The 19,459-nt window shown below is 29.9% G+C and overlaps 1 long non-coding RNA gene across 2 annotated transcripts in view; it reads right to left on the reverse strand.

Moving 5' to 3' along the window:
* Nucleotides 1-636, reverse strand: part of LOC149560978 (uncharacterized) — a 62,877-nt gene extending 62,241 nt beyond the window's left edge. Inside the window, exon 1 of one of the 2 annotated variants that reach the window (XR_016363742.1) lies at nt 446-529. This is a non-coding gene — a long non-coding RNA (uncharacterized LOC149560978). Of the gene's footprint in view, nt 1-445 lie in introns of both variants that reach the window. The other variant, XR_016363741.1, reaches the window with a different exon arrangement.
* Between the last annotated feature and the right edge of the window lie 18,823 nt (nt 637-19,459).

Consider the following 19,459-nt stretch of genomic DNA (forward strand, 5'->3'; position numbering starts at 1 on the left):
AATAATAATGCTCTTTCCCGAAATCCATCCATTTCGTAGGATAGTTTTTCACGGTTCTTTCAAATTTCACCATATCCGTTAAATTTCACGTTCGTTTTAAAATCTATTTACTTTCCAGATCTTTAAAGTTTCACGACATCTGGAAAAATGTTGACTCATTGTTCGTTTTAAAATCCATTTACTTTCCAGATCTTTAAAGTTTCACGACATCTGGAAAAATGTTGACTCATTGTTCTTTTAAAACATGCTAGCTTCTGGTTTTTCCAAATCTTTCGTGTTCTCCAGTTCTTTAGTAGCACTATATTTTTTTGGCAAATCAAGATAGATAGATAGATAAAAATTTAACGTCCACAAGACTAAAAATAGCCTATGGAAGGTTATTAGAGATCTCCAATATTGTAATGTATGGAAACATTGAAAATGAATGACAAAATTCTGTACCTACCTGAAAGATTTGAAATTCCTGGAAGCATCGCCATTATTGGAGAGGGTTTTAAAAATGGAAGAAGAAAGGCGTTATATAATATTATATAAACGAATTCCATGTGTTGTCCGCGGATTTGCTTAGCTTGTACGGAAATAGACAAAAGGAAGGTTCCATGTAGCTGCTTCTTCTTTTTTTTGTTTTATTTGTTTCTATTAGATTGCTTTTTAATTGATATTTTGAATCAAATTTTATGTTCGAAATGATAATTAATATAATGGCATTATGGCAGAAAGGTGGATTAGAAAAGTGTGAGCGAACAATTATTATTTTTAATTTCAATATTTATAATAATAATAATAATGATATGATTTGCTAAAATTATAAATAACTAAATAATCATTTTAAGTGATTCATTTTATAAATTAATTAATTTTTTCAATTAGTTATTTTTAAATATTTATATAATTCTCTTATCTAGATGTGAAACTTGTATATTCATCAAGACTTAACTAACTATAAATTATTAACAAAAAATAATCATATATTTGTAAATATTTTTAAAGTTGCTTTATGTCTAAATTTTTGTCAAAATTCATTATTATGAAAGAAACTCTATTGTTACAATTCACCAAAATAATTATGATACTACCTATTCAAATATTAAAATTTTAGTACAAATGACTAGAGACAAAATAATGATAATATAGGACAAGATACACAAAAGTTCATATAATAATTGAATAAATACAACCATAATAAAGATAATGGAAGTGCACATTTATAAACCATAATAAAGATGATTGCGACTACACATTTGACAAACATATCTATAGTAAGTGCACATTTATAAAGCATAATAAAGATGATTGGGACTACACATTTGACTAACATATCTATAGTAAGACAAGTGCCACTAGCTTAGTATTGCCTTTAGTTTTTATATAATTATAGTTTTAATTTAACAAATTTATTATAGTTTATAAAATATTTTAATTAAGAAAAATATTATATATTTATAGTAGATATTAATTAGGAATATAATTTAAATTTTATTTATTAATATAATTATTGATATAAATATTTTATTGCATATATATCATGTGATACCATTATATTATAAATAAATTATAATATCTTTATAATAATATTTCTTAAATGGTTATATAATACAAGAAATATCATTTTTTTAATATTTTTAATTGAATGACAAAAATTATATTATAAAAAGTGCAATATTAAAATATAAAAATATAAGCCAACCCACTTACATTCAAAAAAATATATTAAAAAATTAATCACAATCACTTTAATAAAAACAATTATACAATCCATCTAATGTAAAGTTAAAAATCTTACATCTATGTTATGCAACATATTAGTTTTGATAACAAAAGTTTTTTAAAAATTAATTTGATTCGCACAAGCCAATAAATTTAATCACTATTAAAGCCTAAAATTCAAAATGTATGACAAGTACTAATAAGTAGAGAGGGAAAGACTTAAACCAAAAGCATCCATATGCTCACCAAATTTTCTAGAATATTATATTGTTTTTTTTGGATTTTTGTTGACATTTACATCTAAGTAATTTCATTATTGTGGGCGAATAAGAGTAACTATTTTTTGTTTAATCGAGTATTTTTAAAGTTTGGAGACTTGTTTTTAAATTTCTTATATTATATGATTTATTTATCTTGGTTGAATTAATTTTTTGTTATAGGAGCCCTTTTTTCGAAGGCTCCTCCTTATTACATTTTTTTGGCTAAAGTTTAGGTAACCATTTAGATGAATAGTTAATAATACTATAATTACATTAAATAAAACTATATAATTATATAAATAAATTTATTAATAATTTTATCATATCTAAATATAGATTTTAATTATAGATCATTGTTATATTTTGAACAACTTAATTATAATATATACATGTTAGAAATAAATATTATAATTTAAAATGTATATTATATTGTTATATAATCTTTGCAATATAATAATACTATATTTTATGTGCAATATAATTAATATCCTAAAATAGAATTTTATATATATATATCTTACATTTTCTAATATAATCTTATCTTTTAGAATATATTTTTTGTACAATACAATTTAAAACTACAATATAATTTAAAGTTACTCATTACTAAAATATTTATTATATTAAAATTAAAATATATACATGCAATTACATTTTTTTAACAATATAATGTCAATCTACTAACGACAAGTGCAAGCCACTATGTGGCACTTGTTCAACAATAGCTCCTAGTTTTGATCATGTTTCATTTGACAATGCAATGGGTAAGAAAGTCACTTATTTTTTATAATAATGATTTTTAAAATTACATACAATTATAAAAATCAAGTATGTAAAAAGGTTTAATTTATAACTTTAATTTACTCATTTAGATGATGATAAGGTAATAATCTCTTGTATAACAAGAGCTCTCAAGAGCTTCAGTCCATGCCCTATGTAATTAAAGACAAATTTAAGAAGCATTCTAAGAGGATATGTAAAGAAAAAGTTGTTCATATAGTATTAGTAATAGATTTAGTAATTATAAAATTTTATTAGAAACACTAAACTTATATTTATTTGTATCGATCAGATCTAATGCAAACTTTATATGCTTCTAGGAGTTTGTAGTAAGCTTAGTTTCAAGTTATATCTAGGCCAGATACAATACCTAGGAGTTTGAACAAATTGATCACACAACCTTGGGAACCATGTCACTATTATCTTCTTCACAGTCTTTGATACCTCTAGGATACACAAAATTGTCATTGGTCTCACACTATTATCAATGATAGATGTTCACAATATTGGGGTAATACCGTAATACACATCTCCACAAGCTTAATCACATCTCCCTTATTAGTTTTCTTGATTGTGATTACCTAATGACTTCGGCTAATACCTATTATTGCTAACCTTGAAATAGTTGTCTCAAACATGAATCTCTTTATTGTGGCGATACTTCATAAGTCCCATAATACAAACATAAATCCCCCACTATCTAAGTGAACGAATGATTACGGGTTTGTGTCAGTCTACCAACATACTAATTGCTTGTGAATGGATATATGTTTCACTACCTTAATGTGATTTATTTTACGCCAATAGACATCCTTTTGAAATAGGTCCGACCTTTGTTATATTGATCATAATGGCATCAATCTGGATATATCATCGCTTTACATCCAACCATGTTAGATGTTTGTCCTTAAACCAACTTATAACACTTGAACTTAGAACAATCAACTTGAATCATTCTCCAATATCTTGAATCATATTTCTTCTTTTGTTATAATTTTTATATTTTGTATTTCTTTTTTCTATAAGCCTAAATGTAATATTTTGAAGTTTATAATTTATTTTAAAATGAATTAATTTAAATTACAAAATGTTTTAATCTAAAACACCCAATCAATCAATTTTGATCTTAAAATTAATAAAACGTTTATCCCTCCAAGACAACCAATTCTAAATATTTACATATTTCATACTTCTTAGAATATAAAATCATATGGATCAAATGTATTGTTCATTGGTCTAGAATATATTGAAAAATGGGGGTTCTATAAAATGTTTACATTGTGCTTTCACTACTTACTTATTCAAGGATTATATGAAAACAAGCTTGAGAAATCCCCAAAATATAAGGCTACATGCAAGATTGTGTCCAAAAGTTGTCCACAAAATGCATACAAAGAAGTCGACATTATGCAGCACCTAACTGGTCATCTCAAGATTAAAATGCTTCATTCAATGTATGATGATGCAATTCCTTACATCTTGTAGTGAAGTTTTTTTGGGGAAGATTGGTTATTTCTCTCATAAATAATGAGATTAAGATAATTTGGCATACAAAAGACAAATTAACAAACTGGTTTAATAAAAATGAATTATTACACAAAAAAAATAAGATTACAGTTTGAATTGATATATTAAATCAAAATAATAAACAAATAATAAGGTGTATGAAACTTTGCAATAATTAGGCACAAATGGTTAGTTATTTAATGTAGAGGGGAAAAGGGAATTTATGAGATAGTAAGTGGTGGACATTTGTTCGCCAACGGAAAAACATATTTTTGGGTCTCAATTCTGTAAGCTAACAAGATTTTGTCAAATTCTCTAGCTGAGTATTTGAGGATTATGGCTTCACATTTAGCTTTAAGTAAATAAAAGAAAAACGTAGGCAGACATCTACATTTTTTACTATATGATAGTTTTGTTAGAAATAATAGTCTACCAAGATAACGGAGAGGGGGGGGCGGTGAATCAATTATCCAATTAAAACATTTTTCAACCTTAATTAATCTTAACCATTCAATCAAAGTAAACAACAACCATAACAAGATGCACATGCACAATTACACCAGATTTTTTAACTAGGGAAACCCTTGATCAAAGGGGAAACCCCGGTGGGAATGATGCCCAAGGGTAAAAGCACAAACCTGTGTCACCTTTTGTGATATCTTGTACCGTTTCGGCCGAAACACTTTTGACCGTAACGGTTTCGGTCATAACGGATCCGGTCGTACACACGTGGCAGTTTTGCGCGCCTACGTGGCGTGTACCGTTTCGACCAGAACCGGTTCGGCCGAAAGGGTTCCGGCCGAAACCCTAAGACGGAATAAAACCCGACGCAAACCTCTAGCGGCTATCATTGTTACTGTTGCGGTTATTGAATGTTTGGAGAGCGGGTTAAGGGTTTTGGCCGTAACTGGTTGGTGGTTTTTTCCTCCTTATTTTTTAATAGTTTTTAAACGTATTTTTTGATTAATAGATGTTAATCGTACTTAAAATAGTTGTTTTTTACGTATTTTGTGAGTGGAATGCTTTAAATTATTTATTTTTTAATATGTTTAAATTATTTTAATTATTTTAGATTATTTTAGAATGGTATTTAAATTAATTTGTTAGCAAAAATGTAGTTAAACATGAGATAAAAAAGTAGAAAAACATTAATTAAAAGTGTAGAAAAATATTAGGAAAAACATTAGGGTAAAATATAGAAAAACATTAGTTAAAAGTGTAGAAAAACATTAGGTTAAAATATAAAAAAACATTAGGTTAAAATATAGAAAAACATTAGGTTAAAATTTAGAAAAAAATTAGGTTAAAATATAGAAAAATATTAGGTTATGAGGTAAACATGTAAAAAAATATTAGTAAAAAATGTAGCAAACTTTTAGGGAACATTATTCAGTTTCTAACATAACTTGATGGATCTAGAGGTGAAACAATAATATCTTATGGTGAAATTAATTTTGACATTAAATACACCTTCTAACATAACCTTATATTAACTACAATCATAACCCATACCACATTCTAACCATAACATAGGCCCTCTACTAACCGAATGAACCACACTTAGATATTGATGATGTTCATTTTAACAACTAGTTATTGTTAGGTAATAATGATTCTTACATTACCAAATGACACATAACGACCTCATGATACATTTCTAGGTATTTTTATCTATATATATGTTAAGGGAACCTAGGGACTCCTACTAGGTCATTACATCTGTTATAGGTTGTAATAGGTATTCATATGTTTACTAGCACATAATAGGTATTGTCAGGTAATAATGAGTCTTACATTACCAAACAACACATTACTTGATCACTTATGTCAACTGCATTTTTCAATATGTTATCCATACATGTGTGTCTTAAGGGGACATAGGAGTCGTAATAGGTCATACTATTTTTTATAGGTTCTAATAAATCTTAATATGTATTATTAGGATATAATAGGTCTTATTAGGTAATGATGATTCTTACATTACCAAATGACACATAACGACCTCATGATACATTTTTAGGTATTTTTATCCATATATATGTTAAGGGGACCTAGGGACTCCTACTAGGTCATTACATCTGTTATAGGTTGTAATAGGTATTCATATGTTTACTAGCACATAATAGGTATTGTCAAGTAATAATGAGTCTTACATTACCAAACAACACATTACTTGATCACTTATGTCAATTGCATTTTTCAATACGTTATCCATACATGTGTGTCTTAAGGGGACATAGGAGTCGTAATAGGTCATACTATTTTTTATAGGTTCTAATAAATCTTAATATGTATTATTAGGATATAATAGGTCTTATAAGGTAATGACGATTCTTACATTACCAAATGAACATAACGACCTCATGATACATTTTTAGGTATTTTTATCCATATATATGTTAAGGGGACCTAGGGACTCCTACTAGGTCATTACATCTGTTATAGGTTGTAATAGGTATTCATATGTTTACTAGCACATAATAGGTATTGTCAGGTAATAATGAGTCTTACATTACCAAACAACACATTACTTGATCACTTATGTCAACTGCGTTTTTCAATACGTTATCCATACATGTGTGTCTTAAGGGGACATAGGAGTCGTAATAGGTCATACTATTTTTTATAGGTTCTAATAAATCTTAATATGTATTATTAGGATATAATAGGTCTTATTAGGTAATTATGATTCTTACATTACCAAATGACACATAACAACCTCATGATACATTTTTAGGTATTTTTATCCATATATATGTTAAGGGGACCTAGGGACTCCTACTAGTTCATTACGTCTGTTATAGGTTGTAATAGGTATTCATATGTTTACTAGCACATAATAGGTATTTTCAGGTAATAATGAGTCTTACATTACCAAACAGCACATTACTTGATAACTTATGTCAATTGCATTTTTCAATACGTTATCCATACATGTGTGTCTTAAGGGGACATAGGAGTCGTAATAGGTCATACTATTTTTTATAGGTTCTAATAAATCTTAATATGTATTATTAGGATATAATAGGTCTTATTAGGTAATGATGATTCTTACATTACCAAATGACACATAACGACCTCATGATACATTTTTAGGTATTTTTATCCATATATATGTTAAGGGGACCTAGGGACTCCTACTAGGTCATTACGTCTGTTATAGGTTGTAATAGGTATTCATATGTTTACTAGCACATAATAGGTATTGTCAGGTAATAATGAGTCTTACATTACCAAACAACACATTACTTGATCACTTATGTCAACTACGTTTTTCAATACATTATCCATACATGTGTGTCTTAAGGGGACATAGGATTCGTAATAGGACCTCATGATACATTTCTAGGTATTTTTATCCATATATATGTTAAGGGGACCTAGGGACTCCTACTAGGTCATTACGTCTGTTATAGGTTGTTATAGGTATTTATATGTTTAAACTAGCACATAATAGACTGACCTTACTATCAACCTTAATAAAACTATATCCCATTTACTTTATTAACATTCTTAACTCTAATTCAAACTAGTAAATTAAGTCATGAGTTCTAAATTGTAAATTAAAATTTGCTAACTAAACTCATTTACTTATCTAGTAACAAATTTTTCTATCCCTATGTCGTAACTCTCATCTACACTCCCCATAATCATCAAAGCATTTACATCAAAATTTAGATTTTAGTCAAGAATTATATTTTTTTATTGCATGTATGTACATGTGTGCACTTAGTTATCATTTAATCAAGAAATTTTATTTTATTTTTATTGCATATACATGTACATGTACGAATATTTATTTTTCACACTTGCATGAGCACGTTACAATGTACATTAGATATGGTCTCTAAGATAATTTGTTTTAAAATACATATGTATGTTACATGATTGTTCATTTAGCACCATACATTTAATGTTGTGTATTTATATGTACATGTGTTTCAAATTAAATTTAACTTTTAATTATTTTAATTTAAATAGACTTGTATGTTTATATTTGTATATATATGCATGTGCAGATCTCTAGATATTTATCACTCAGATTGTAGCTTCACATTCATATTCTCATATTTATTTTCATATATACATTATGGCATCCGATTCTGGGGATCGTGCTCCTGCATCCTCAGGGGATGCCAGTGTTCGTGGTGGGGGTCGGAGTGTTGAGTCTGGTATAGCACGTAGAGCGACCTCCACCCATGATAGACATCAGTTATTTAGAGGTACAGTGGCGAGATTATCTCGTGCTATGCAGGTTTTGGATAGCTCACTTTCCTCTTCTACCACCCTCCCTAATAGGGAGAAGGTTATAGCGATGCGAGAGGAGTTATTTCGTATGATTCAGACAGTTGAATCATACAACCCTTTTGATGATATGAGCATTGAGACATTTTATTCTTCTTTATCTCATAGTGTCACTGGCACTACGAAGTACACACAGATTGATACTGAGGTTTCCACCGGCATGGTGAAAACCATGTTTCCATCTTATGCAAATCGTCGCAGAGTCAGAGGCTACTCTACGACGAAGTGTATTGAACCACTCGTCGCACCATTGATGTATCCTCGTTGGTTGGCTACTCATCATAGATGGCCACAGAAGGATGAGTTCCCCCTATATTTCTGCAAACAATTGTTTGCAAAATTTCATTTACACTATGATGTTGACTATACAGATTATCCAGGGCATGTTGGGTAGGATCAAGGGAGACTTTCTGATAGATTTAGACCCATGGACACTCCTGCGCTCGTTAACAAATGGGCAATGGTGGGTCCAAACCTTTTGGTTATGCCGAGAGGTCCACAGATGGCTACTGTAGGTGAGAGTGTTCCTGATGACACAATTAGGACACAGATTTTTTCGAGCATCGCCACCGTCACCACACAGTTACACGAGATTTCTTCTGATCGATGTAGTCGATATATGCTACGGTCTCGAGGTACCGCTCCCACAGCTGCATCATCTAGCACACCTGTTGATGATGATTATGGAGTTGCAGACATACCTTCTCCTGTAGACATTTTTGCAGTCTTAGAGGTGGATGTGTTGCATCGTTTGGCATCATATTTAGCATTTGATCTTTTAGATCCATATCGAGCATTATCTACACTCTCAGGGATTCCACTTCGTGACATGAGCTCTCAGATTAGACATGTTTTGTCACATACAGCAATTCCAGAGGATTCACAGAGGCAGGAGGACATTCCTGCACCTTCTACTACTCCTACTGCTACACAGACCCAGGCTACAAAACCAGCCCTAGCTACTCAGGACCCTACAACACCCCCCCTACTCAGGATCTCAGTGGCACCATACAGCCTGGTCTATTTACTTCCATGCTTTCAGATCAGGGCCGCACTATTGACTTGGATGCTGATACTATTTTTTCATTACATGATTCAGATATCAGTCAGATCGGCAGAGCATTACATAATGCTACGGTAAATATCTCTATATGTTTAGATTTATTTTTATTATAGTAAATAATATGTCTATATGTTTAAATTAATGTATATGTGTGTGTTTGTGTATGTGTTATAGGGTTTGACTGATAGTATGTTACGTTTTGCTGATCTGCAGACACCGACAGATCCTACACGTCGTGAGTCCTAGGTATGTTACAATATATATATATATATATATATATATATATATATATATATATATATATATATATATATATATATATATATATATTTGATTTATATACATGTAGATCTTGATATAATTTGTCTGTACACATAATTAAATGGCTCACTTGTTATCATTTGACACAGGGTTCAGATGTAGCTGATAGACCCTTTTGGGGACAAGGCCCAGGATCAGGAGGGGGGATGTAGCTGATTAGATCATATGTGGCCTTTTATTTTATTACACACATGTTATGTCTAGATACATATTTATATGGATAGTTTGATGTTTTATATGTTATTTCCATATGCATACATTTTATATTCAGACACTTTGATGTCTTATATGTTATTTTCAGATACATGGTTTATATGGACACTTTGATGTTTTATATGTTATTTCTAGATACGTGTTTATATCATGGACACTATATGATGTTTTATATGTTATTTCGAGATACATGCTTATATGGAGATTTTGATGTTTTATATATGTTATTTCCAGACATTTGATCTACATGATCTATTTTTATACATTTAATATGGGTACATTATATTCTCCAGATATATGCACATGTATGTTATTGATCTTTTAATGTAGACGTCTATTTTATTGATCTTTTGATGTCTTCATCTTTTATGTAACTTATGCATGTGTTATGCACATGTTTCTATATGTTATTCATATTTTCAATATTCAAGTTTACATGTATATGTATAGTTATTCATCTTAATGCCTTAATCTAAGTGTAATTAACTATATAATTTTAATGGTCAATGTACATAACAATATAACATATATTTAATGACATGTCTTAATTAACTGTATAATTAACTATATTTAGTCTAATTATATTTAATGTAGATCATGTATTAACTATATTTAATGACATGCCTTAATTAACTATAATTAACTATATTAAATCTAATTATATTTAATGTCTTAATAATTAAGTCTATTTAATGACTTAATTAACTCTATTTAATGACATGCCTTAATTAACTATAATTAACTATATTTAACCTAATTAACTATAACTAACTATATTTAATCCTATTAACTATATTTAATCTAATTATATTTAATATCTTACTAATTAACTCTATTTAATGACTTAATTAGTTACTCTATTTAATGACATGTCTTAATTAACTATAGTTAACTATATTTAACCTAATTAACTATAACTAACTATATTTAATCTAATTATATTTAATGTCTTAATAATTAACTCTATTTAATGACTTAATTAACTGTATTTAATGACATACATTCTTAATTAACTGTAATTAACAACATTTAATTAATAAAATATAATGTACATGTAATTATATGTAACATAGTTCATATAACATATACATGTAATCTTAACATAACGATTATATAAAAACATAAAGAATGTATCATATAAGAACATATAAAGATTATATGTACATACAAATACATACAAATACTAAAAAGGCTGTCTTAAGGGGAGGTCCTAAGAGACCTGGTCTTAAATGAGATATCCATGTCGAATTTAAATAAAAATAGCAATACATGTCTAATTTTGCATATGCAAGATAAATGATCCAATGTACAAAAATTTATATAAAACAAATATCCTATCAATATTAAATATGAAAGTATAAGAGCTATATAGGCATAACTCAACTAGAGCTCCACAATAAGTACATAGGTAAACTAGAGCTCCACAAACAATATATTGTTAGGATCCTCTCTACTTTTTATTATCTCTAGAAGTTTTTCATGTTCTTCAATAGGCAATTTCCACTTTTGATTTCCAAGACGTCCTTTTCTTTGTACTGCTTCAAATTGTAATTTGGTTGCTATAACATGGTTACTATAGTGTAAAACCTTTTCTCCAGGGTTGTATTCAATAAATTCAATACCACTACCAATTACCCTTGTTTGTTGATAATATGCTCCTTCAATAACAACTGATCCAATTGGATATGATTGTTCATCAGCATCTATAGTTCCTTCTAGCAACTTGTGTTTTGCTTTTGTGCATCTTAAAAGATAATAGTCCACATTTTCTGCATTATCTGGTAAGGCTTGAACTGCAAAAATATCTCCTCCATGTATATAAAAAGAGAAATATAAATTAATTTTAAAACAAATATACATGTATATTAATTTATATATATGTATATATGCACACAAACCTGCCACAACTAAATCAGAAATGCGCTCATAATCAGCTGAATATACAGGATCATGAATGTCAATATCAATGTCAACATCTTCAAAAGGAGGCTTTCTAACTATCTCCTTCAAATCCCAATGTGAAACATATCCATTCTCAATATTTTCACATGCACTCACTACATTGTCCTTAATGCAATCATCACAAAAACATGTTTTCTCTCTTACTTTAAGTACTGGAGGTTTATGGTTTCCTGTAGTCATCACTTGATGTAAACTTCTAATTCCAGGAATCGTTTGACAATTGTAAGGATTAGATCGATCTATATCTGTTACAAATACAAAAACTAATTGTCATATTTCAAAATAAATATTTAATTAAAAACTCAACTTGATTTGAAAAAGACATTAAAAATAAATATAACTTAGTTCACCTTTCACCTCCCAAAAGTAACGCTTATTGTATTCAGTATCTCGAGTAGCAAAATGAACTTTGCACCATTCAACAATTTGATTTGCACTCTCTATCCTATTCCCTGTATGTACATAAAATATGCATATATATATATAAAATTTAAAATATATGCTATTAGAGTATTAAACATGTACATTTAAAAAATGCATATACTTACCTGCAAGTTCATGTTGTCGAAGCGCACGTTTTATACATGCTCCTGCTCCATCATGCTCCCCTTTTTCGTGTCCACTTTCAAAGAAATTCCATAAAAACTTAACATTGGTTCTAGCATGTTGCATTGCTAACCAATTAAATGCTTTTGCAGATTTGAATTGTCCTGTGAACGTGAAACATGATAAGTATCTACAATTATCCAAGTACATATATTAAATAGAAATAGACATATCCAAATAAATACAAGTTAAAATAAAGTTAAATAAATGTGTAACTATTTCGTGTATACTAACCTGCGCATCCATCAGACCAAATCTAGTGCTCTGAAACATTTATTCCACGATTTCTGAGATCTTCAGAGAACATTGCAAAACAATGAGCCACATAACTCTTGTCATGAACTTTATCATCGCTAATATAGAAATGAACCTCTTTGATGATGATGCATTCATTTTCATCCAATCTTTCTATCTGATCCACCTCAAATTGTGCATGTCTATAGTTGATGCAGGAGCATCCAGAGGTATAAGGGCAATCCTGTGTCACCCAAAAAAATGTACTTAGACTTAGTTTCTGTTTCATGTCTTTACATTTTTGGATACCCATTTGGCTCAAATAAAGGTTCCAACTCTCACAGTTCAACTATCAGTGCGTTTGAAAATCTTGAAAAATTAGGAGCATGTATTTGGGCTATCATTTTGATAAACTAGAAGGTGTGAATTGGCCAGATGAATTTAATCATGATTTAGAGCATTCCAAAAAAAGAATCAGGTCAATAGGCCCCACGATTTGAAAGTTATTGCAGTTTTTTGGGTTTTGGAGACCTCCTAAGAATGCTTCAAAGTCAGGTTTGGGGCATTAAATAACCTCAAAAAGGGTCAAAAAATGGGGGATGAGCAAAGCTTGTCCATAGGGCTATAGAGCGCTTCGAGAGCTTTTCAAAAATGTAAATGGTTTGTCAATCGGAGCTACGGTTCAAAAGTTATGCCTCCCGGAAGTTCGATTACCGTTTCTTGATTCTTCTAGATTTGCACCGACTTCTAACGCAGCTTCCGGAACCTTCTATTTCGTCGATGGATGCCTACTAGCACTTTCTAGAATGTACTCCTAGTCCTTAACCCTTCGGGGTCTATTTAAGGAGATTTCTGGCATTGTAAAAGGCAGTTCGGAGTGGAGCCTGAGAGGAGGTGCTAAAAGGAGAAATATTCTCCAGATTTATGCTATTGTAAGCCCTTAGGGCATGTTCTGAAGTTTATTTTCTCTGTACTATTTGTACTAGCTTATTTTCTCAGTTAATATAATTTCCCTTTTCTGTTGTGTCCATTCTGTTCTTGGGTTGTGTCCCCATCAATAGGTCACTTGCACAAATATTGCAACTTGTTCAGAATGATAATATTGGCTTTGGAGCTCTGTATGAGGTGCAAATGTATAATTCTCAGAAAAATCTACAATTGAAAGTATACAACCAGGTGGAAAACAATTTTTGGAATCACGAAACTGTTTAGCTTGCCATCGTGCACCATGACAATGTTGGATATGTGGATATATCAATGGACGGAACTTGGCCATGAACTCATCATAATGCAATTCACTCTCCTTCAATACAATTTTTTTGGATTCATCCCCTCTATTATTTTGGTATGTCTCATATTCATATCTCATCCATGAAACTTGTGTGGATTCATTAATATTCTCAACTTGCATAATTTGAGAAAATTTGTGTAAATCTGCACAAACTTCACACTGATTTTTGATGCATTGCACTTTGATTTCATCTGAATCTTCTAATTTATCACGTAATATGGACCTCACAATTTGTGTTGTACTGCTAGGGATGACCAAATTAGGATCAAGTATTGCCATAACTTTTTTAAATGATTGCAAGTGTAGACCAAATTCAACATGATTTCTACAACATCAAGTTTCTCGCATCTTATTTATGCGTACAAAGGAAGGACGTAAACTCTCAAACATTCTCTAACATATTTTGACATTTGAAAATTCTTGTTTGAATGCTTCAAAAAGTTCACTTTGAGTTATATCTATGAAATGTTTTGAATGTTCAATTTTGGCCCCTGTTTCTTGATCTTTAATTTGTATAGTATCACGCCTGTTGGAAGAAACACGAGAATGTGTGGTCCAAAATTCAATAACTTGTCTTTTTACTTCTTCAAAAATCTTGTCTTTTCGAGGAACTCTACAAATATTCACCCAGTTATTCTCAATGTTATCATCTAGCATATTTCTCCTCTTGATGTATCTCTGGACAGTTCTTCTAGATATATGTAGTACATCAAAAATTGCACGTACTTATTTTCTATGTGTCAATTTTCTACTAGATATAGGAGTCATCGATGCTCTATGTGCATTACTCAAATCACCTCCTCGAGTTGTGTTGTCAATTTTGTTATAAGCATTTTGCAAATTTTCAACTATTGTTTTATTAATATTATGAGCATGGCTTTTCCTGTTATCAACACCCAACAACTCTACGACAGGTCTCATATCTCTTCTCCTAAATAACTTGACAAATAATTGTGCCTGTCCAAATATACTTTTATCCTTGAAATATTCATCCCACATGTTCTGACAATGCTTTTTGATAGTGTTATCATTTATCATATCTTTAGATGGAATTTGGTTAAAAAGTAGTTCTTCATCCAAATCTATCAAATTTTTTATGCTTTCTAATTTGTCTCTATCAATAGAACTGCCAATTTCTTCCTCTTCATTACTTTCATTTTCTTCATGAATCTCATCATGTTCAGGAATTTTAGTAGGTTGGTTTTGAGCATGTTTTGTATGGCCTTTCATTTTGTCATCTCTTTTTCTATCATATTTCCTTGATCTTTTCCTTTTACTACCTATTGAATAATTCAACCTATAGAAAAAAAAATAAAAAAATTAGATTTCACTAAATATCAGCTAATGGTTCAATATATAATACATAAAAATAAAAATAATTAGAAGAGAAAAAAAGCACCTTCAAATTATTCGATCCTTTGCAATATTGATTAAATCTGGAAAACAGTTGTTGAAAATTGCTTCAAAATTAATTGTTTTTTGCAAATCTTCTTTCAATTTTCATTGTCCCTATATATTTAATTATTTAAAAAAGATAAAACAATATTTTTTTATATCAAAAAGTCACACTAACCACTAGCAGTTTCTCAAGCCGACTGGGGGTTTCGGCCGTAACTGTTCCGGCCGAAACTGTTACGGCCGAAACAGTTTTGGCCGTAACTATCTATGTGGCAGCCAAACAAGCAAAAATCAGAACTTCTGTAAACATCTCACTTTGAAGGCCAATTTGACCTACTAAATTGAAGTATTTTTTAAAACTAAAAATATACTTTAGTAGTTCTCGGAGTCACGATTATGATTGTATAATTTTTTTAAAGTTTTGATTATGAATAATATGTTATAATTTAAAAATATTACAAGTAGGTATCTTAAGATTCAGGAAGATGTCTATTCAAATTTAAGAAAAAAATAGTAAATCATGTTAAATTTTTTTTTAAAAATTTTATGGTGCACTAGAGGAGAGAGTCTTCTTCAAGAATATGTAATTTTTAAAAAAAAATATGTAGATTTGATGGAAAAAGTTTGACGGGAGAAAAAAACTGTCTATTTCTGATAACTTTGACTTTGACCAGTTATAACTTCAAAAATATTAGCCGAATTTCAATTTTTCTTTTTTGGTGCACCAGGTATACATGTTAACTCTAACATATTCCAAAATCAAACCAAAATATGAACATTTGCATATATTTGTTTGACGGGAAAAAAACTCTATATTTTTAGTATTTTTAAAAAATTAAAAAATACACTTTAAAAAATCAAAAATAAATAAAATTTTCACTCAATTAAAAAAAAAAAAATTATAGACATAAACTTCATCCAATTTTACACATTTCATTAGTTTACATCATCTTCAAATTCTAAGCACAAATGCCACTTTTATTTTGTTAAAGTTGAAGACTTTAAATTCTGATATCACTTCTCCTTTATAAAAGGTGACACAGGTTTGTGCTTTTACCCCCACAAAGATATATATATATATATATATATATATAGTCCTTGTTAGAGGATGGGCCCTATTAGGAGTCTATAAACACATTCAGTACATCAAGAGTCCCTATTAGGAGACTTTGAATCCCTATTAGGAGTTGTAGAAGGCAAAAGGACCCACTATCCAAACAGCTTCTGGGGCAAGAACACTGAACTTCATTGCCCAACTGATCTCTCAACTATTCCTTGCAAAAAAATTGTTTGTTATGTGTTTTATCCTCTTTCATCTATCCTATCAACTAGACCAATCACTGTCAAACCTTGTGGACTAGGTCACGAACCTCAAATCCAAATATCAAATCTCAGATCTCAAAATAAAACCTCGGCAACAAAGTTTTCTCCAAATTTTCTCTGCATAGCTTATCCTCACATATCAACTTGTTTCTCTTCTATTCCTTTCTTCATGCTTCACACAATCATTCATCCATAACAAAGGAAAATGTCCTTCCTTTATACCAAGTCCACAAAACAATTCCCTTGAGTCAGCTAATACACCTTCTTAATTAATTATTACAAGACCTCATTAAGAACATGTTATACTTAGCGATAACATCAATCAGTTGCCTTATAACTTGAATAAATTTTTGTACATGTAATATTATGATGAGTGAGATTAGCTACATCATATCAAACATGTCTTTTATATGCCTTTAACCTTGCTTCTCAGAATAACAATTATGCTAAGAGATATAACAAGTTCATTAGAACATGCTTCTGTAAACTCTATCTTAGAACAGTCTTCACCAAAACTTGCATTACTTCTTCCAGACTTAATATCGTATGCACCCAAGGTTAGCTACATATATTAGACACTAGTAGTATCTCCCATTTACCTTGCTGGTGAAAATACTTAACGATCTGTCCGTACCAACTTGATCTTTACCACTGTTCTTCTGTCAGATACCACAAAAAACTGCTATGTTGACATCAATGACAAACTCAGTCATGAATGTAACATATCATCATGATAATGATCTAATCATGTTTCTACAATACTCCCCCAATGGAATAGCATCGACATTCATGCTTTCAACAAGTTTATCTAACATTTTAAGGCGAGGATTGTATTTTTATTAATCTACGTAAACGTACACTAGCAAATGTTCTCTATACATATTCATGTATTTAAATGTGAAATCTTTAATGTTAGGGTTGAGTTATGTTTTTCCTATGTGCCCAAAATTATAGAGATATTTGGCAATGATTAATCACTTTTATTTTATTATGCATCCCTAATAACTATACACTGTGGTAAATTTGTCAAAATTGAAAGGCTTGATGAAGGTTTAATCTCTAAAGTCTAAATTAAAAATATAGGTATACACAGAGTCACAATACCTATGAAATTATAAGTTAAATTAGCCCTCTATTTTGTTTAAAAATTAGAGATTGAAGTTAAGTGCAAGGTGTGGTCTACATGCCTATATGATAGCTTAGTTTAAAGATAACCCTGAAAAACCTCCATATTTTGAGGATGCTTGAATGTCATGCCTTCCCAATCACAACACAATAACACAATAATTAAGTTGCTTAAGTCTATCATATTAAAAAGAAATGGCAATCCAACACTTATTTAAAAAAATGTAATGAAATAGTTTGGGGTACATGAATATGATTACTAAATTGTCTTTTGCGATGAATCAAAACATAACATTTAGAATAAGATTGATACTTACAGGCCATTCTAGCACTTTCAATATTACCGTTCAAATGCATCCTAATGATCATTTTGGGCCCTTTAGTAATGAAAGAAAATAATCCATTTGTATTCTATTGAATGAAACATGGTGAATCTGTGGACCAAAAGTTAATTATTATTTCAAAACATGGCATTGATATAGAAAACATGCAATGTGAATACATTTGTAAGATGTTTGGATTAAATAAATTCCTAAATATATTCTAACTTCAAATTTGAGGCTTTAAAAAATCTAAACTATAGAAGAAAACTCTTGTGTATAGAAGCTATATGAACTTAGGTGATATTTTTTGTCTATAAGATAGTTCTTTTGAGTATTTAGAAAACAAATATCATATCAAGAAAAATGCAGTTCTTAAGTATACTAAGTGTCAAGTTACGGTTCTTAATAAAAAAATAATAATGTTAAGAAAAAAATTAGTAGAGAAATAGTCATGAATGTCGTGCCCATTACCATATCACAAAATTAGAGAAGAACTTCTAACTGGAAGCACATTTGGAAAGTCTTCAATCTTCATCTATTCACACAAGAATAACTGCCATTAGATTCATTAACAATTCAAAAAAATAGAAATCAATCTAAGGATAGAACCAGACAAATTATGGATGAAAAATGATCCACTATTATGAGTTCCATATAGCTATCCACTAGCATCTACAATTATAGCCATCCCCTGCAAGAAGAGAAGCAATTTAGAACTTGCTCTGATCTAATGGGAAAGCTCCCATTTAAAAACAAAAAAGAGATTATGTAAAAAAATTTGAAATCAAAACTATTTTAAAAAGCTGCACTTTTGTGTACATTCATTTTGGGTATTATTGGGTTCTACTATGCCCTTTAAAAGTGCGCTAAATTTATCTGGGATGAATCCACCATCATTTGCACACATTACGGTTGAATTCCTTATTGAATTTCCCTTGAAGATAGTATAGGAAGGAATTAAACCTAGAGCTTGGCATGTTAAGAGTTGAATAGATTTTTCTAGATTTAGATCAATGAAAATCTTGATTCAAATATTGCTCAA

Source organism: Cupressus sempervirens, chromosome 4 (assembly GCF_028749045.1).
Source record: "Cupressus sempervirens isolate cs-2001-9-10 chromosome 4, ASM2874904v1, whole genome shotgun sequence".
Taxonomy (NCBI): domain Eukaryota; kingdom Viridiplantae; phylum Streptophyta; class Pinopsida; order Cupressales; family Cupressaceae; genus Cupressus; species Cupressus sempervirens.